The sequence below is a fragment of the Orcinus orca genome, chromosome 10, assembly GCF_937001465.1.
Source record: "Orcinus orca chromosome 10, mOrcOrc1.1, whole genome shotgun sequence".
In the NCBI taxonomy this organism is placed as follows: domain Eukaryota; kingdom Metazoa; phylum Chordata; class Mammalia; order Artiodactyla; family Delphinidae; genus Orcinus; species Orcinus orca.
Genome location: NC_064568.1, coordinates 93,072,506 through 93,091,823, shown reverse-complemented (window position 1 = coordinate 93,091,823; position 19,318 = coordinate 93,072,506). Strand labels below are relative to the sequence as shown.

Genomic DNA, 19,318 nt, shown 5'->3' with positions numbered 1-19,318 from the left:
TAGACGAATTCATGTGCAAGAGAGAGGAGGTTGTCCCCGCCAACTCAAAGGGGCAGAGACACCACGGTCAGACCCCACCAGCCCCATTCCTCCCGGGCGGGGTCACGCAGAGGAGGGTTTCAGGGCTCCCTGGTCCATGGCGTGCTTTACCTCCACTTGACCAACCTTGCTTAAGACTCCAGAACTACTCTCTTCCAGATAAAATGATCTCCTTGGGAAAATTATCCCACCAAGAACTTTCACCTGAATCAGAGAGCAGGGTCACAAGAGCACATAAGGGAGACTGATCAAAGCAGAGAACAGGTGTTTAGGAGGTGAGCCTCAAATCCACTCATTCATCCCACAGGTTAGCGATGTTTCTAAGAATCCTCACATCATCGAAATCCAACAGGAATTTTTTCATTGCAAAGAAAGACAGTTTTAGACATTCAAAAACACAGTGATTTTGTTTCCTGTGTTGAAGTTCAATGATAATAGAGTTTGGTGTGGTTATAAGTGTAGTGCTATAAAATTTAAATATCACTGAGCAAATCCAGCAATCTATTCCGTATAGCTTTTGTTCCAGAAAATTCGTCACTAGGCTTTTCTTTCTCCTGAGCAGAGCCCTCTTATAAATTTTGGTCCCCTTTACCACTCATTCTTTGATGCACAAAGGTATTCAACAGATGCCATAGCTTCTTCCACCACTGTGGTCCACTAGGCCCCAGGGCTGGCTCCAGACCACAGTCCTGTAAGTCACGGTCTATATAAAGAGATGGAGTTGCATCCAATTTGCATCATACAAACCCACATTGTAGGGGAAATGCTTACATATATTGCAGCCCTACTGGATGCCAAATGCCAAGAATGGTTGGTGGGGGGAGGGGGGGAAACAGTCCTTGCTGTCCCTGCTGTCACTGAGCTGGGAAAAGAGGTGCAAAATGTTACAACACGAGAAGAACAGCAGGGGGCTCTGGGAATCCCCGACAGGCAGCACAGGACTCGTCCCTCGGCTGCCCGAGGAAAGGACTCTAAACCAAGATTCAAAGTTAGCCACACAGATAGAGGTGGGCAGCTGGATGTCAAGGAAGGGGAACAGCACGACTAAAAGCTGGAACAGAATAAGAAAGGACAGGGCACTTTGAAAGAGGAAATGCTAAATGACTGAAGCAAAGAAGGGGCAACAGATGAGTGACAGTGCCGGGGAGATAAGCAGGGGACCCCAAAGCTGCTGGGCCAGGTTAAGGATTCAGAACTTCAATGAACAACCAAGGAGGTGACACGGAGATGCAGACAGATGTCTAAGGGTAAGAAATGTTCACTTTGGCCTCGGAGAGGAAAACGGGTTGGACCAGAACAAGTGCACATTGAGAAAGGCCATTGAGGAGGGACAGCACATCCTAAACCACTGCAACCCAGCAGGGCCACTGGTCCCAGTTCAGGTCTGGAGACCAGACTCCCCCAGAGCTCCATACCCGGGAAACTGCCCCTGCCCTCCTGCCCGCAGAGCTCTCTCCAGGGAAGAGCTACAATAGCAAGGGAAGCTGGGCAGCAGTGGACCCCTCAGTCTAACCTGGATGAAAATCAAACCCGCGAAGCTCACTCCTCAGCAGGTGGCCCGTCGGACTCAGTGAGCAGAAGGTGTGAAGAGCCCAACCCAGGATCCTCGAAGAAGGGTTCAACCTCGCCAAGCCTGGAACTCCTATCTCTCCAGGCCCACGGGAGGGAGGCTGCCAGGCCTCCAGCACCGCCCCCACGGCAGGGCTCCCCGAGAGAAACGGGGGTCAGCAACACAGGGCGGAGAGCCCCAAAGGTGGGCAGAGGAGACGAGACATCTAGGAGACTGGCCCAGGATGGATCAAGGTCAAGGAGTGAGGAACAGGTGGGAAGGAAAGTAGAAAGGGGCCCTCGGCAGTAGAAAAGCACTAGGGTTTCAACAAGGAGCGGTTCCCTGCTGTTCAACAGGGGAGCGGTGAGCAGTTGAGAATGAGGACTATTCCAGCCAAGCCGAGCCGCTGGCCGGCCAGGTACAGAATGTGAGCTGCAGTCATCTCCCTTCTTCCTTCCAGGCTGGCCCTGGGTATGATCACAGAAGAAAAGAGACATCATAGAAAATCTTGGACTTTCATACAACAAAAAGTCAGAGAATCCAAATGAAAAACAATCGGACTGGGGAAACAGCTGCAGTACATATGACTTTAAGAAAGATCAATTTCTAGAGCACACAAAGAGCTCATAGGCACAGATGAGAAATTATCAAGACTCCCCGTTTGCTAATTATATAAAAGAAAATCAGTAAGTAAACACAGATGGAAATGTTCTGCGACTGAGAGGGATCAAAGGAATGCAAATTTTAAAACCAAGAAGCCTATTAAATTAGCCAAAAAAGAGTAAGTCCCATAATTAATCAGGTTGAAGCAAGACACAGTCATATATCATCAGTAACAATGTAAATGTTGTCTTTTACAAAGCAGTTCAGAGCAAGGCCCCTCCGTCTAGGAATAAGCCATCTGACGTGACTGTATCCTAAGAAAATACTTAAGTGTACAAAGGTAATCACTGCAGTTTTATAATAGTAAACAATTAGAACCAACTCGAATGCCCACAAAAAATACAAAACCTAAATTAAGAGAAAACAACTTGATGGTATATTATATAATCTTTGCAAAGGATAACTGTCCAGTCTAGGTTGCAAACCAGAATGTTTATGCTAAATAGAAAAAGCAAAAGTGAAAAAAGATATATGTTAAATTGTCAAGAACTAAAAGACAACACCTAATAGTGACTTATGGACTGGGATGGTGGAATCAAAGGGAACTTTTGCTTTCATTGGTTTTCTCTTATTGTAGTAAAGTATAGACAACAGATGTTTAAAATGTAATATTTCTATCCACTGCACAGCAACTAACACCCTCTTCTGTGGAGCAGGTGGACCTTCAGTAGAACATCACACCCAAAACAGGGAAGGCGGTCCAGGCCCTCCCAAGTTTCAATGGTCCGTCTGGAATTCAAACCTGCCCACGAAGGACTGTGAAGGGCTCCTCCTACCCTGAGTACCCCCAAAGATACAACTCTTTCCTTAGTTCTTGTTTTTTTTTTTTCCAGCCCTTAAATTCTATACTTTTCTCTCCTTTCTTTTCTTTAAATTATGTACTGAGATCCTACCACAGGCAATATACAGTGAATGCTCATTTGATCCTTCCAGCAATCCTGTAAGATAGACCTTGTCATCATCCCCATTTTACAGATGAGAAAACTGAGGATCAGAGATTTAAGAAATGTGGCCTGGGACACACAGCTAAGGAGCCAGGGCTAGAATTCAAACCTTCACCTCCCTGTCTTCAAAGCCCTCACTTTTAACACCCCTATTGCCTCTTCCCTTCCTCTCTGCCTATGAAACAAACAAAACAACAAGACGAAACACTCTTGAATGTCACCTCTTCTATTTGCACTGGCTGCCGAAAAACACTATTCAATGAGTCAAGAGACATCAGTATGAACGGTTTACAAATGAACCAACAGGACCAAGTAATGCTATGCACACTAACTGGGAAAGTTGATGCAGAAGAAAAAACGAATTACCTCGAGCCTCAAATCTGCACCTGCAGGTAAAACCAAATGACATCCAAAGGATTTCTACTTGTAAATTAAAAGCAGAATGTGACCCTCGATGCTACTGCAAAGAGCTGAGCTTCTGCGCTCTCCTTACAAAAAATTATTCCATAATTAGCAGAAAGATTCCTTCCAGTTATAACACAGCCACTCCAGAAATGGATGTTGTTTGGGGCATGGTAGCAAGAAGAGGAAAAAGGAGCCGAGGAAGCGGTAAGGTACGAAACTAATAGAGATGGGGTGATAAATGATTTTAGGCACCCCTTACGACTTACTTTATAAATAATGACACGATAATAGCTGAAAATGTAAGTTCTAATTAGATACAAAACCGAACAAAGTCAAACAACAGCTAATGATGTTTGACAGAGCAAAGGTCTCTGGGGGAGGGTGGGGGCAACCGAGAGAAAGAATTACAATAAAATCTATTCATGGGACTGTGCCGTGTTAGAGATAGAAGAGGCCCGAGCGATCACTTCTTTCACCCGCTTTCTTTCCTGTAAATGGGGAAACTGAGGCCCAGCAAGGTAGAGTGGGTGGGCCATCTCACCTTGCAGCAGGGCAGTTAAAAGAAACTCGGTCTCCCCAAAAACCGCCCAACAGCTTTCTACCACACCCCCACTCATGCTGTGGTGTCCTGGAAAGCTACTCCATTTGAAATCTTATTTTGAAAAAATGGATTAAACATTCTATGAATATTAAATTCCTTTTTAATAATTTTCGAATGCACAGGGGCACACTGAAAAAAAGAAGCCTGGTTTTTATTTCTTTTGGAAAACTGCACACCGCTCAGCGTCTAACCTCGTATTGAGTGAAATATTAACAGGCCATATAATGGTTTCAGTATTCCTTCAGTAAAGCTAAACAGAATTCGAAAAACATATCCCCCAGGCCTACAGTGGAGTTTCTGGAGCACACATTAAACTCAACGCTCCGCTCAACAAGCCCGTCACTGTTAAGTAACTCATCAGAAAATAAAGAGGGAATTACCAAAGGGGAATTGCCAAGCAATTAGTTCTCTGAAGCAGATGACATACAACTGCTGTAAGGGAGGAGCTTCCCCGTTAGTCATATGTCAGAGTCAGAGCCTCCTAATCTGTAAATAAAATGCATCACGTATGATTACAGCTCGGATGAAGGCTGGGGCTGCCATCCGCGTGTGCACAGAGGGCAAATCCCGAATCCTCCTGTTCCGTGTGTCTATAAAGCAAGACTTGCCTCTGAAGACATTTTTTTAAAAAATATCCTTGGTAATTTTCTTTCTTTTATGGAAGTATAATTGACCTACAGCACTCTGTTAGATCCAAGGGCACAACAGAGCGATTTGATGGTTCTACACGTTACGAAATGATCATCACTTACATTCTTCAACTGTAAGAAAGACAGACTCTTAGTTTTCCCTGGGCAGCCTAAGAGAAAAGTGATCTTTCTTCTCTATCCTTGAGCACAGGCTCCGGACGCGCAGGCTCAGCGGCCATGGCTCACGGGCCCAGCCGCTCCGCGGCCTGTGGGATATCTTCCCGGACCGGGGCATGAACCCATGTCCCCTGCATCGGCAGGCAGACTCTCAGCCACTGCGCCACCAGGGGAGCCCCTCTATCTTTTTGACATGAGTTGGTCAAGACTCATCACTGGTCCAGTGAAGGTGAGAAAATGAGCCTGGGAGGGGCAGGGATCAGAGATGAAGGGACAGGAGGGGCAGAGGTGGGGGGGGAGGGAGAGGAGGGGATACAAGCTCTGAGCTTCCCGATGGCCTCCCTTACTTAAGTGTGACCTCCTTTCGCCCCATGTTTCTTTGAGTTGGACTGGGTGCCACCCACCATCTATCAAACTGCAGAGAGAAATAGTTCCTATCCGCCAAACCTTGCAAACTGAGCACTGACCCAGTGAAACGCTTTCAAGAGTCAAAAGTTCATCACCTCACTTTCAAGAGTCAAAAGTTCATCACTGGACACCAAACATTTGGAGCCCAACTTAAGCCAATCCCCTGAAACACAGATAAGCATATGCCATGGTCATCATTTTCTTCAATTAATAATTATTGAAAGTGCGTAGGAATCTCAGGGAGGAGGACAAAGAGTGAAAAAAAGGGAAACAACACAGCAAAGACAGCCTGTATGTGACCCTGAACAGACAGGCACACCTGGAAAAGGAGGGCTCATCGTCCACGAACCTTCTCTGATCCTGACCTCTGAGAGCCGGCCGCACCTCTGCTGTGGGTCTTTAAATACTACTCCTGGGCACACCTTGCCTTACAAGAAGGGGCTGAGGGCTTGAGAGACAGTGCATGGCAGCAGTTAAGAATACAGGCTGGGGGATTCCCTGATGGCACAGTGGTTAAGAATCCGCCTGCCAATGCAGGGGACATGGGTTCGAGCCCTGGTCTGGGAAGATTCCACATGCCGCGGAGCAACTAAGCCCGTGCGCCACAACTACTGAAACCTGCACGCCTAGAGCCCGTGCTCCACAAAAAGAGAAGCCACTGCAATGAGAAGCCCATGCACCACAACGAAGAGTAGCCCCCACTCGCCACAACTAGAGAAAGCCTGCACACAGCAACGAAGACCCAATGCAGCCAAAAATAAAAAATAAATAAATTTAAAAAAAAAAAGAATACAGGCTGGAGTCCCAGCATGACTCTACCACTTAACAGCTGAGCAGTCTTGGGCAAGTGACTTAACCTCTCTGTGCTTCAGTTTCCTCACCTGTGAAATGCAGATAATAGCAGTGCCTACCCCAAAGGATTGCAGTGAAGATTCAAAGAGTTAATACACAGAAAGTGTGGACCATTGATCATCTCCATATTTCCTTTAGGGTCTTGCTGGCATAATGCCTCTCACATATTAGATGCTCATTGAATCTTTGCAGACAGCATGGTCTGCCCCCTGGAGTTGTTGAGTTGTTTTCTCCATTCCTGTCACTCCTGTCCTAACCTTCTTGTCTTTTATGAAAGGTAGGTAAGTCAGAGCCTCATTCTGGGCCATTTAGGGGACTACAGACACCCCATCAAAAATAACTCAGGTTAGGGGGCTTCCCTGGTGGCGCAGTGGTTGGGAGTCCGCCTGCCGATGCAGGGGACGCGGGTTCGTGCCCCGGTCCGGGAAGATCCCACATGCCGCGGAGCGGCTGGGCCCGTGAGCCATGGCCTCTGAGCCTGTGCGTCCGGAGCCTGTGCTCCGCAACGGGAGAGGCCACAACAGTGAGAAGCCCGCGTACCGCAAAAAAAAAAAAAAAAAACTCAGGTTAAAAAAATATCTTAAATAATCCTCAGATATTCCTTCATTATATTAAGACTGACTCCCCAATAACAGCAATATAACCAGATAATGTCCAGCTTTCTCCTTCACTTTGAGCTATGTAGTCTTTCTCCCCAGAGCCAAGGCTCACTAACTCTACATTTTCTATAAAGTATAAATGAGAAGCCAAATTTTTCAGAAAACTGTGACTAGTAGCTGGAAATACATATATATGTATATATATACACACACGTATACACACAAACACACACACACTCAAATAACATTTAAGAGTCCACACTAAAGTTATGAAACACACCCATATTAATGTGATTTATCAAAGTACAAGAAATGAATTGCCACAAATGAACAACTGCTCCAAAGTCAAGTAGGTGGCATAATGTGATTTACGCCTATCACATGAGATAAATAAATCCACGGTGGAAAAGATCAAAGGCAAAGCTGGAGTCGTTGTTAATGTGTACAGGGCTTCACTGAAAATCTTCTTAATAAAACTGTTTAGAGGAAAATAGAGGGATCATTTGTTTAAATGAAAAGAGATACTGCATGTGCTGAATTTCAAAAGCAGCATTCATTTTTATACACACACGTTAGATCTGGCTAAAATTAGCTCAAGTTTCTATTTTTTTAAAGGTCTTAAAGAATAAAGATTTCAATAAGATTTCATTGAGCTAAAGCTCAGCCCTGAGTTTCCAAGGTGCCCCCCTGCCATTACCCAACCTGTGCATCATCCCAATTTCTCCATCCTCCCTCCCTTCACCCCAGGTCTTAAACAGGAAACATACAAAGGCTGTGCCACACCAATGCTCCATTTCTGCTGCCTCCACTGCCTCTTACTTCCCCCTCTACATATTCCACTCTGGCTGACGTCATCACTGAAATATACTCATCCCGCCTGCCTGTCAAACTTCCTGCCAGGCGTAAGAACCCAAAGCCCAATCTCAAAGATCACTTTCAGGCCAATGGCTCCTCCAAATTTATCTCCAGACCGGACCTCTCAGTAATCTTATTCCCACACTCTACTGTCTGCTGGACTCCAGGAACTCAGATGTCCACCGGCACCTGGGTTTCTGCCTCAATGGCCTCATCAATTACATACCATGCACTTGCTTGTTATGGCCCTGGCACTGAAACGGTCACCCTCACACTCTCCATCTCCTCCCACAGAAATGCTAACCAGTCTTCAGAGTTCAACTCAAACTGTCCCTCCTCCTCCAAGTCTTTCCCCATCATCCTACTCAGCATCATTCTTCTGAATTCCTTCTGTGTTAGAACCTGCCCCAGTAAGTACAACCCACCCCATTCTGCCTTGTATTAGTTATTTCAGAGCATTTCTTCCTCCCCCTACCTGACCACGAAGTATATAACCTCCTCCTAGTAGCTCTTACTCACTCTGTGCAGTAGTAAAAAAAAAATACACAGTGAATAAATGAGTGAATCACTTCTTTACATAGACAGTGCCTGTGAATGGGGTAGGTCAGAAACTGCTAGAGCTGTACTGTATTGATAAAACAGCCAGAACCAGAAATAACTGTAATCTAGGTTTTATTTTATTTTTTTAAAAAAAGAAAAAACCTTAATGAGTATAACAGAGTACAACGTGAATGATACTGTTTCCTTGCTTACACTTAGCCATCAAATTGTGAGGACTGTAATGAGGCCACTATTTATGCAAAACGTTTAGCTAATGCTTATAAGCTTCCTTTAAATGCGAGCCTAGGAAATGTCAGCTGCTTAAAACTCAGGGTGACTCTGTACTGCTTTGTCAGTAATATGAGTATTCCTATGACACTTAATATACTGTACTATGTACTATAAAAACCTGGATCTCTTCTCAATAAGCTACACATACTGACCAAGAGATAGGACTGTTTGCTGCCCGTTTTTTTCACAATAAATTCTTGAGACATTCCTGTTTTAACACATGATTCTCTTTAAACACCACAGGTTGAAAAAATTGCATGTGTGTTAACCACATATGCAATTAAGCCACTTCCCCCAAAACTTCAAGGTGAGGATTTTCTGCCTAAAATGGATAATACCCCGAAGAGAGAAATTAGCAAGAAGACATCGCACCCCTTTCAACGGAGCTGACACTTGTAGACCTTATGAGGCTTAACTCTGCACAGAATTCTAGAGTTGTTCTATCTCCTTTGAAAGACGCTTTCCCTAACCCACAGCCCATAAAATGTAAAGTACCCAGTTCCATATTTCACAAGGATAGAATGTGTATGATAACTTCCTCTCTCCCCTGCCTCGCCCCCCAGGAGGACTTTACTGACCCCCCTTTCTGAGGCACAGTACTTCCGGCATTCAGGTATGTGTGTGTTTTTACTCAGACCACAAGTAACGTCACTTATGCCTGCAACTCAGCAGTTCATCCTACGATATAAAAACAATACACGGGCAACCTGCATCAGGAATCAAGGTAGACTAACACAAAGTTCCGAAAAATAAATAAAAGACCCGTTGGCTTTGCAGGGCTGCAAATGTCTACAATGTTGGTCCAAAGACCAAGGTACAGGGATATTTACTTATTCCGAGTCATGTATGGTTGAGAAGCAACCGTCACCAAACAAGAACATTACAATCATCCTGTCAAGACAAGTCACAGGTTCACAGTGACAGCACAGGTTCATGGATCATAAACCATATACCAGGTACTACTCTGCTCAGTGTACAAACATTACGTCATTCCATCCTCACAGCAGCCCTAGAGAAACGTCTAATATTATCTCCAACTTACACAGAAGAAACTGAGGCATAGGAAGGTTACAGGACTGCCCAAGTTCACAGAGGCAGCTCTAGATTTTAAATTCAGACAGGCTGGTTCCAGAGCCCTGCGCTCTTATCTCAAACACCATGGAATTTCTATGGAAGTTAAACACTGGATCTTAGAAGCCCGGGGTTGGTGGGGGGGTTTGGGGGGGTTCTTTATTTAAAGAAATCTACTGAATCAGTTTCAAAATGAACATTTGGATAAAGCAAGTGTTCACCTCTTATACGTTAGCTGAAAACCCAGAGTTTTGTATGTGAGGTTTGGTAAAAGTGGACTGTGTATCTCACCAAGTAAGGAAATCCCACATGACTCAGGAAGAGCCGCCCAGAGACCACCCGATCCAGCCTTTGCCAAAGCTGTGGAACATCAGTATGACTCCAAGAGACCATTAAGGCTCATTTTGATTCAGCAGATCTAGGGTGGAGCCCCTATTCTATTTTTTTTAACCTCTCCCGGTGATTCTGGTGCCCAGCCAGGCTCGGGAACCTCTGAACTAGTCTATTTCCACAGCTTGGAGCAGGACTCCTCCCAAGGCAAACAGAAAGAAGGGATCTATTTCACAATCTCCTCCGGTTGCGAATACCAGTGTTCCCAAGCCCTTATTGCCCCAACTTCTAACTAACTTCCACGGTCTCCTGATTTCAAGTAGGCACTCTCCTCTTGTCTTCCCTTCAACAGTGAACCATGAGTCATCAACCCTGCATCCACCCTGGGTCTGCATGACTCTCCAGATGAGAAAAATTTACTGTACATGAAGAAATCAGGAAGTTGTAAAATCCAAACAGACACAGAGAAATTCGAGATCCAACAAATGCGGGCTGCTACCAAACAAACGAGCCCGTCTCCCTACACAAGGGTCATACTACAACAATAACCTAAAACATGACTTAAGATAAACATTTGGTAGCAAAACTTTCTCACCAGCTTGAAGTACAGGTGACAATTAAAATGATCAGGCCCAAGCCCAACACACACAATAATCAACCATCCACAAAGTCAGAGGTAGGCTACTTCATAAACCAAATAAATCAAAAAGAGAAATACTTGAATCCGAGCTTTAAAAAAACCTCTCGGCGATTTCTCAATTTCCCACACAATAGAGTTTGCAAAGACAATTATCTTGAACAGTCTACGAAGTGCTAAAGTACGGCTAGTAGGCGACTTTCCCAGGTCAGACTTTATCCTCAGATGGAAACTAGAGAGCATCGCAAAACTCTCACCTGATGGGTGACGCACTTTCCTGCAGTGGCTGCGGAGGACGAGCCTGCTGTCCCAAGATGCCAGACAAATCTGCAGCTTGAATGGACCACCCTGGTGATTTGCTGCACGATCCTCCTGCAATGGTCCAGGGGGTGCAGAAGAGGAAATCCAAAATGAGAAACAGAACGGATGGCTTTAAAAAAAATAATTCCACCTGCAAGGGCCCATGCACTGAAATCTAAACTTTAAGAACATCACATTTTGCATTGTTTTAGGAGAATTACACAGCTACCAGCCAGCCCAAAAGGCAGGTCTGGTTTTATTCGACAGGGCTCAGAGGGAGGCCAACACACAGAAAGGTCATCCCTTCAATCAAATTAAGAGCTTGGTCTCCCCATTTGAGACAGCTACTGTCATTCTTTTCTCTAATGATTCTAGCCAATTTCCTCAGAAACACATGCTGGTAATCACAGGACTATCAGGTGAAAATGGGCATGGACTGAATAGTAATTGAGCCAGGGTCTAACTTTCATGAGGCATATCTTACTATCAACATGCAACTTTGAGGCACAATCATGAAACAGAGCACAGTTATTAGCATACCAGTCTAATGGGATAGAAGACAGAACAGAATGCAGGAAAAAAAATGTTAAGTATGCATATACTCACTAGACTTTTTTTCCACTAAACTTTAAATGATTTAATTACTGAATGTATGTCTACTTGACTTTCATTCTGCCACAATATCTTAAGCATGTTTAAGTAAAAATTACCCACTGTATGATGAATGAGTGAATGTGTGAATGGATGAATGAAAGAGAGAATGAATGAATCTTCCATATACCTTTCCATCAGGGAGCTTGGTGCTTGTAGTAGGTTTTGTGAGGTAAAGACCTATGCATAGAAATGGAAGAAGTTGAGGACTCGATCTGCTAACATAGTTTCCAGCACTATCTATTTAAATCATGTTTTTAAATACTGGTAGTTCCCAACTGTCCACATTAAATAAAATCAGTAGCACAGTTATTATAAACTAATCCCCAAACTAGTCATTGCTGGACTGAGTTTTTTCAGCCTTTGATTACTGGAGCTGATCTGCATATTTGTTTAGGCTGGTTTTAAATTTAGTTTGGGTTTCCTAAGCCCACGCCAGGTAACAGTAGGAAGGAGAAGGCCCAGGATTATATTGGGTGCCAGAAAAGAACTATTCTGGAGCTATGAATATGATCTCCAATGTGAATAATCTGTAAACAGGTAAGTGAGCCAATTATCCTTGGGTACATGGCAACACATCTCATGATTATTTTCATCCATACACACTCACTATTTTTAAGAGCACAGCCCAGCTGGAAAGGAAAATAATTTCGATTGCTTTCCAACACTGCAAAGTAATGAATAATAGCCAAAGTATTCTTACTTCTAGCTAATCCATTCGCCAAGTATTTATTTAAGCATCTACTGCACGCCTGGGACTGATATGCAGAAGAAGGAAGTTTTCTAGGCCTTGGTTTCCCCACATGTAATCAGTAAGTGTAGACAGACAAAGAACGAAGCTGTTCGAGACTATAACGTCTCTCAAGTCCTTGGAAGACACTGTCCTTCACTAAGAAGCTTGTTGAGTTACAAATATAAATAGTGGCCAAGTTAAATAGAAGCTCATAATATTCTATTTATTCTTACACAGCACTTGTTTTAAGGGCCTGGGACGGGGTAGAAATCTTGATTTTATCTAGTAACATCTCAAATGAAGCATCAAAATACTTGATCATCATTTTCAAACAAGGTGCAGGTACCGTGGATTTGCAAAGTGCTTGCTTTATGAGCTAACAGTTGAGAGTGTTGCCTTGTGTATCGATGTATGTGCACACCATCCTATTTACCTATCACCTGGCAGATAAGGTTTTATAGAGTCCAAATTACAGTCTCCTCCTATTCTGCTGAAGTGCAGAGAACAGTCAAACATGATGCAAATGCTGTAAAATATTAATTTACTCTCACATTGGTATGCCTACTTATTTCAAAAGCATTTGTGTTGCTACACCAGTTAGACTAACTCGAAGAGTTAACATAACTTGCTGTGTTCCACTGGAGGGAAGAAACACAAGGATAAAGCAAGGCAGAGTGGACTCTGTATTGCAAAAGCATACAAACAACATACCAGAAAATAGCCTATGGACTGTTTTCTGTATCTGCTAAAAATGGAACCCTTAATATTTAAAAAGCACAGCAGGGCAACATAACACAATACTATTAATAGTGGAAGACAGAAAGATGGCTTAAGTAATACTGATGTGACAGTCAGTAAAGAGGTGATAATATATAAATAATATGGATACAGGATATAATATAAACACTTCGAGGAGAGTAGGCCAAAGCTAAGGGTGCAATAAAAGAAAATTTGCCGTACGCAGTGACAGAAAAAATACATTTTCTTCGAATGTTAGAAGCATAAATGTTTACAGATTAGCAGCTATGACAATGATCACTAAAAACTTCTGCTAAATTACTCATTCAAAATGTGTCCGTTAAAGAACACCTAAATAGAAAAAAAGGAGTTCCTCTTAGCCTGAATCCAAACACCATCATCAGGGGAACTTCTGCCCCCCGAAAGCCTCAAACTGTGATTACACTACAATGAATTTTCTGAAAAGTAATTTTCAGGTTTAGGATACAATTTTTGCTTACGTTATTGCCATTACCATTGCATTTTCATTACTCCACAAATGCGATGCATTAAAAGCTATAAAAAAATCAATGAATCAGTTCTGCTCGCATCAAATATGTCAAAGAGAATATAATGTTTGTTGCTCTTTTGTCTTTAATAGTTCTAAAATGTGTTTTAGTACATTTGAGATGGTAATAGGTAGTACACATATTTACAGTACATTGGCCTGAAAACTTCAGGTTTGTAAGGATTATAAAATATATTACTACACTGATAAAGACAAAGATACATAAATTATGAAACAGGAAAGAGATTTCTGAAAACTATTTCCACCAATAAAGATTAGTTACCTAAACCTTTTTATTACTCCTGTAATTGTAAGTATTTACATATTTTTAAAACCTTGATCCAATTACAACTCTTTTGGCCAACACCTGAAAATATTCTCCAACACTAGCATGGAGTATACTCATTATTATACCACCTCTTAAATTCTGAATGTGTATTTTATTAAACTGAATTGAATGAAACTAAAATTTGAACAGCATAATTGAGGACTACAAAATTCCTTAAAAAGGGGCAGTCTTGTATGGAACGCCCTAGAACAGAAATTATTATCTCTATTGGGATTTCTATGATTTCTTATTTTCAATGCTTTTCACAAAATAAGGAGAGCCTGCTTCTGATAAGTTTGGAAGTATGAGCAGAACTAAATCTGCTGTTTGAAGCAGTTAAGCTGCACATATCAAAAGATATAAAGCAATGGAAATCAAATCATGTCTCCCCTATAAAAATAATATCCTGCCTTGCTGTACTATGTCATCTTACACAAGTATTTAAGCTTTTCATAGTCTAAACTATGTGTTACTTGCAGACGACTATAAACGAAAGAATTAACATTCACTCCTACCTTCACTAAATTTCAGGCTTTTAGTAAAAACATGTTTATCGACTAACTTCTTATAGGAAACAAAATGAGCCAGTGTTAACCATGCGTTAGTCATCAAAAACTATCATTCAAGGTAAGTGCAAACAGAAAATCCACTTGACATTTCAGAATGGAAAAAAAATAAAGGCACATTTATACAAAAGGGATGTGAATCAAACTCTGTACCAGGAGTCACAGAAACATGCTTACTGATATTTTAATAATCTCTTAAGGCTGGCCTTTCCGGGGACTCCCAGACAACTGAGTTAGGTCTGTTGAAACGTAAGGCCAGTTACAGACATTTCATGTATAATTTGATGGCTAAAGAGTTGTCCTTGAATTCTTCTCCGACAGTATAGGACAATTCAGAGGCCGGGAAGCCTAGTTATGATATTTCTAATGAAGTATCACTTCTGTTTACCAAACCCTCTTCAAACGAAATCCAGAAGGGAAAATATTGACTTTCACAGTTCCCAATCAAGCACATTTTTCATACTTATTTTAGGATGAATTTATTTGTACACTGAAAAATACATGTGCACGTTTGGCTGCAAGTGAAGCGATTTTCTGTACATTGTAAAAGGTAATCCAGGACCTCCAAGGTGTTATGTAAAACTTAAACTTAAACTTATATCCTTGCCTCCACCATCTATTTACCTCCTAGAAATAATGGCCCGTTTTAAACACAGCAACGCTTGATCTGAGCGGGTCACAATCACGTTACCAACTACATAAACTCGCAAAATGGTAGAAATTCATAAACACCCTGTGAGGAGCACTAAGGAGCCCTCTCAACAACCTTAGCCCCAGAGGAAAATAAAAGGATTTAACTAGGGGGCTGTAAAACGGTAAACTGACTGCCAGGGTCACAATGACATCAAAACGTTATTATTCTCAATTATCTTTTCTTTCAAATATCAGAGTTATTAAAATACTCTCCCTTATTTGGATTGCCTGAGCAACAGAGAGCTTCAGCAACCAAAGCTACTTTTCTTTCCTTTTTTTTTCCCAACAGTATTATTTTTCTGTGCTCAGCAGGCTTAATAAGGTGGTCCCCTAATACAAAGAAAAAAATGCTGTTCTCTACATTATTAAATGCCCATGAAATTATATTCCCAAATAGAGTACAAGTTATTGTGCAAAAGCACCATACATTATCAGTCTACCAGCTATAGACCTCCATTATCTCTTACCTGAGACAAAAACCTTATAACCTACTACCACAAAGGTAACGATCATGGCCAAGAAATCCAAGTTAAGAATGAATACATTCAGAATGACTGCCTACTATCAGTAGCATTTTTTTGCTATTATGACGGCCGTCCAGTTTTCAAATCTGACAACGGGGATATCCTTCTGGAATAAATTACTTCCGCTGAATAAATCCGTTAGAAAACCAGTCGCGACTACTGGCAACTTGAGTTCTAAAGGATGACTTCTTCTGCACTTGAAAGGGTTAAGTGCCTGCAAGGCCAAAGGCACCAGACAGCCTGCAAAAGAAATGCTGCTTTAGTCAGCTCTGAAAGGTTTCTAACAAGTACCAAATACTTGTTGATCTGTTCACAATAAACACCAGCAGGATTGTCGGGCTCCTCTCACTGTCTGGGGAGATGCATTTACATACTGCACCCAGTAAGCACAGCTTGTTGGTCTCCTTTATAAAAGCTGAGTAACTAGAAGCATCATTCAGTGTCTCCCGTCCAAAAATGACAGAAAGAAGATGCAGCTGAAATAGTAAAGTCTCTCATCTGGCTGGGGCAGCACAAATACTGTGCATGAAACACTTGGGAGTAGTCCAGGCACAAGACAAACCCACCTGAATGGACGGAGGAACACTGTCTGTTGCCATGGCAGCCTGATCTAATTACATGAGTGATCAGAGCTGGAGTAAGTACACCGAAAACCTACACCCGCTGACAGGTATCTACGAGATGAGAAAGGCAGAAGGTTCAGGGGAGTCCTTCAACCTCTGCTTTATGTAGAAGGTGGCACTCAAGCCCAGTTATCTGTGGAGCTGCTAAAATATTGACTGATGCAGGCACAGAGGGCAGAGGAGATTAAATGCCAAAGCATTAGTCGTTATGGTGCAGTCCCTTTCCAAGAGTTCATTTGCAGGATTTTCTCATCCTTCTCTCTGGTGGTTTCTTCAGGCAAACACTGCATTCCAAAATAGGCTGAAGTGTCAAACTACCTTCACCCACCAAATAAACCACACGGTGGGCTTAAGACAGGGGCTTCTAGGAACTGCAGGGCTCCTCAGAAACCCAAATGAAATAGCTTAGCTAACACTGTCGAAAAAGTAACTAGCTGTGCCTAAAAATAACCTTAAAGTAACTACCCACTGCTGTGAGCGATATGTAACGATTATGTTTAAATATTAAGAACAGCCTGCATTATAAAACACAAATGTCAATGAGATGTGACTACAACATTGGCAAAGAACTTATTTGCATACACACATTCCCATGCATGCACCAGGATGTGCACGGAGTATGCCACTCCAAGCCATTAATTTTTATTCTGTGGGTTTAATAGGGTCTTCTAATTTTGCTAATTGTATCCTGTGGATCTCACAGGGAAACTAAGAATCTCTTCGGGGACAGAACCAGTTTGTAGGAGTCCCTACTGCACAGCATACGGTAAACAAAATAAAAATAGCTTGCCGTTCTCGTTAGCCACATCGCGCATTATATAACCAGCTTCCGACTGGCTTTTTTTTTTTTCCCCCTTACTACTCTTCAGCAATTTCCCAATCTCCCGAAGTATTTATATTACCCTCTTATCTGTAGGATTATATACTAAGAAAGCAAAACAAAACAGAGCAGCCACGGGATTGAACCAAACCCCACAGTCCTTGGAAACTGATTTTTTTTGTTTGTTTTCTGGCAGGATCTCCACCCCCACCCTACTTCCACCCCCCGCTAAGGTTCTTGCTCAATCTGCCTCGAAAACCTGAATTGTTTCATCGCTTCCAGTCAGCCCCCTACGTGGTCTGAAATAAAATGAAAGCACCAGCCGCGGAGTTCAGGAAGGCGGCCTGAGGGCGGTGGGGAGGGGGGGGGCCGAGAAGGGGTCGGGGCGGTGCGGAGTCAGCCAAGTGGCCACTGAGGGGGCCCTCTCCCCACCGCGACGGCCCCAGCCGCCCCCTCCCCCGCACGCTCGCGCGCACACACTCACAATCGCACGCACTCACTCACACTCACGCCGCGCTCCGCCACCGCCTCACCTCTTGCTCAGCCCAGCCGGCCCCCTGCCCCGCCCCGCCCCCTGCGGGACCGGCCTGCGCGCAGCGCTGGAACCACGTAGGAGGTGGCGGCTGCGGTCGCAGGAGTGGCGGAGCCTCCGGCCCGGCCCGGCCCAGAGTGAGCGGGCGGCAGGGCTCCAGGGCGCATCCCAGTTCCCGCAGCGCCGCCGCCGCCGCCACCTCCTCCTTCCCCTCCTCCCGGCTTCATTCACCCTCCCAGCAGCCGCACAGCCGTTCACTCCGGCGCGGGCAGGGCAGCGCCTGCCACGGCTCCCCGGCTCCGGCCGCGGGCGCTGGCGGGGGCGCCGGCCCGGGCTGGGGCGCTCGCGGGCTCCCGGCTCCGGGCCGCTGCGACGGCTGCACATGATCAGGAAGCCGTACCAACAGGGCGGCGGCGGCGGCGGCGGCAGCTGCAGCCAGGGCCGCCACCGCCACTCCGGCCGCGCTCCCGGCACCGCACACCCGCTCCCCCAGTACCCACCCCTCAGCGCCCCCCGCTCTCCCACCGCTCTACGCCCGGCCACGCGCGCGAAGTCCCGGCGCGGCCGCGGGCGCAGACCCTTCCCGGTCCGCAGCCGCATGCCCGGCCAGGCCGGCCTCCGCGGGGAGACCCCCACCCCGGGGCTCCGAGGCCAGGCGGCCCCCGCGGGCAAGCCCAGCCCTTCTCCAGACCCGCTCGCTCTCGCCGCCCTCTTCGGGGAGAGGAGTGAGGAGGGGGCGGCGGGAGGAGGGGGCAGCGCGACCCCCGGCCTCCGCCTCCCCCTACGCCACCTCCAGGGAGGAGGACATGGCTCTCCGCACTCGCGGCCGGACCGGCAGCCGCCGTAGCGGGGCGCCGCCGCCGCCGCTCTCCCCGCCCGCCCATGCCCCCAGCCCGGGCGCGCCCCCTCGCCTGGCGGGCGCCCACCCAGCCCCTGCAGCCCTCCTGCCAGTTGTCCCTGCTCCCAGAGCGGGGATGTCGGCCCGGGAAGCTGGAGCCGGGGAAGGGTGTATGTACACACACACACACACACAAACACACACCACAACACAACGCGTCGATTTCCTTCGCTCCTCTTCCAGCTGTTTTCCGTGTCGCCGAATGGGGTTTGGGGTTTGTTTCCTGGTTGTTGCTTTTGCCCCTCTAGGGAGAGCGGGGGTGGGGGGGGAATCTCAATCTAAATCATGGGAGAAGGAGATGGGGGAGGGGGGAGAGAAAGAATCGGAGGAGAAAAAAAATAGCCACTTACTGTAAAGTGTAAATGGATCTGGGGTTGCGTGGGGAAGGGGGGGCAGAGGGAGAGAAACAGTGTCTTGCGGCTGCTGTAGCTCTGGCTGCTGCTCCACGGGGCTTGTTTTGGATCCCCCTGCAGTGAAACAGGTCCTGTACGGCTCCGCCACTGTAGTAGAAATGATGTCTGCGGTATACTCTGCTCTCTCCTCCTCCTCCTCCCCCCCCCCGCTCCTCTCCCCTCCCTCCTCCCTCCGCCCGCCCTCCCTCGCGCTCTCTCGCGCTCGCTCGCTAGCTCGCTCCAGTATGTAAATGTGTAATAGAAGCCAAATATGGAGCAGTTGGCTGCCGCCGCCGCAGCTCTGGGATCCGACTTCGGGGGGGCGGGGGGGGGCACCCTCCGGCGGGCGGCGGGGCGAGCAGCTCTGAGCACGGCGAGCGCAC

General features: G+C 45.4%; 1 protein-coding gene across 4 annotated transcripts in view; it reads right to left on the bottom strand.

Annotated features, from left to right (window-relative positions):
• The window catches only part of ATXN1 (ataxin 1), a 409,623-nt gene that overhangs the window by 375,688 nt on the left and 14,617 nt on the right, over positions 1-19,318 (bottom strand). Inside the window, exons 1-2 of one of the 4 annotated variants that reach the window (XM_033434914.2) lie at positions 18,894-19,043; positions 10,848-10,962 (exon numbers count right to left, since the gene is read on the bottom strand). The gene's annotated coding sequence lies outside the window, so the exon portion shown is untranslated. Of the gene's footprint in view, positions 1-10,847; positions 10,963-11,671; positions 15,605-18,893; positions 19,044-19,318 lie in introns of those variants that run through there. The other 3 variants (XM_049716361.1, XM_049716362.1, XM_033434925.2) reach the window with 3 other exon arrangements.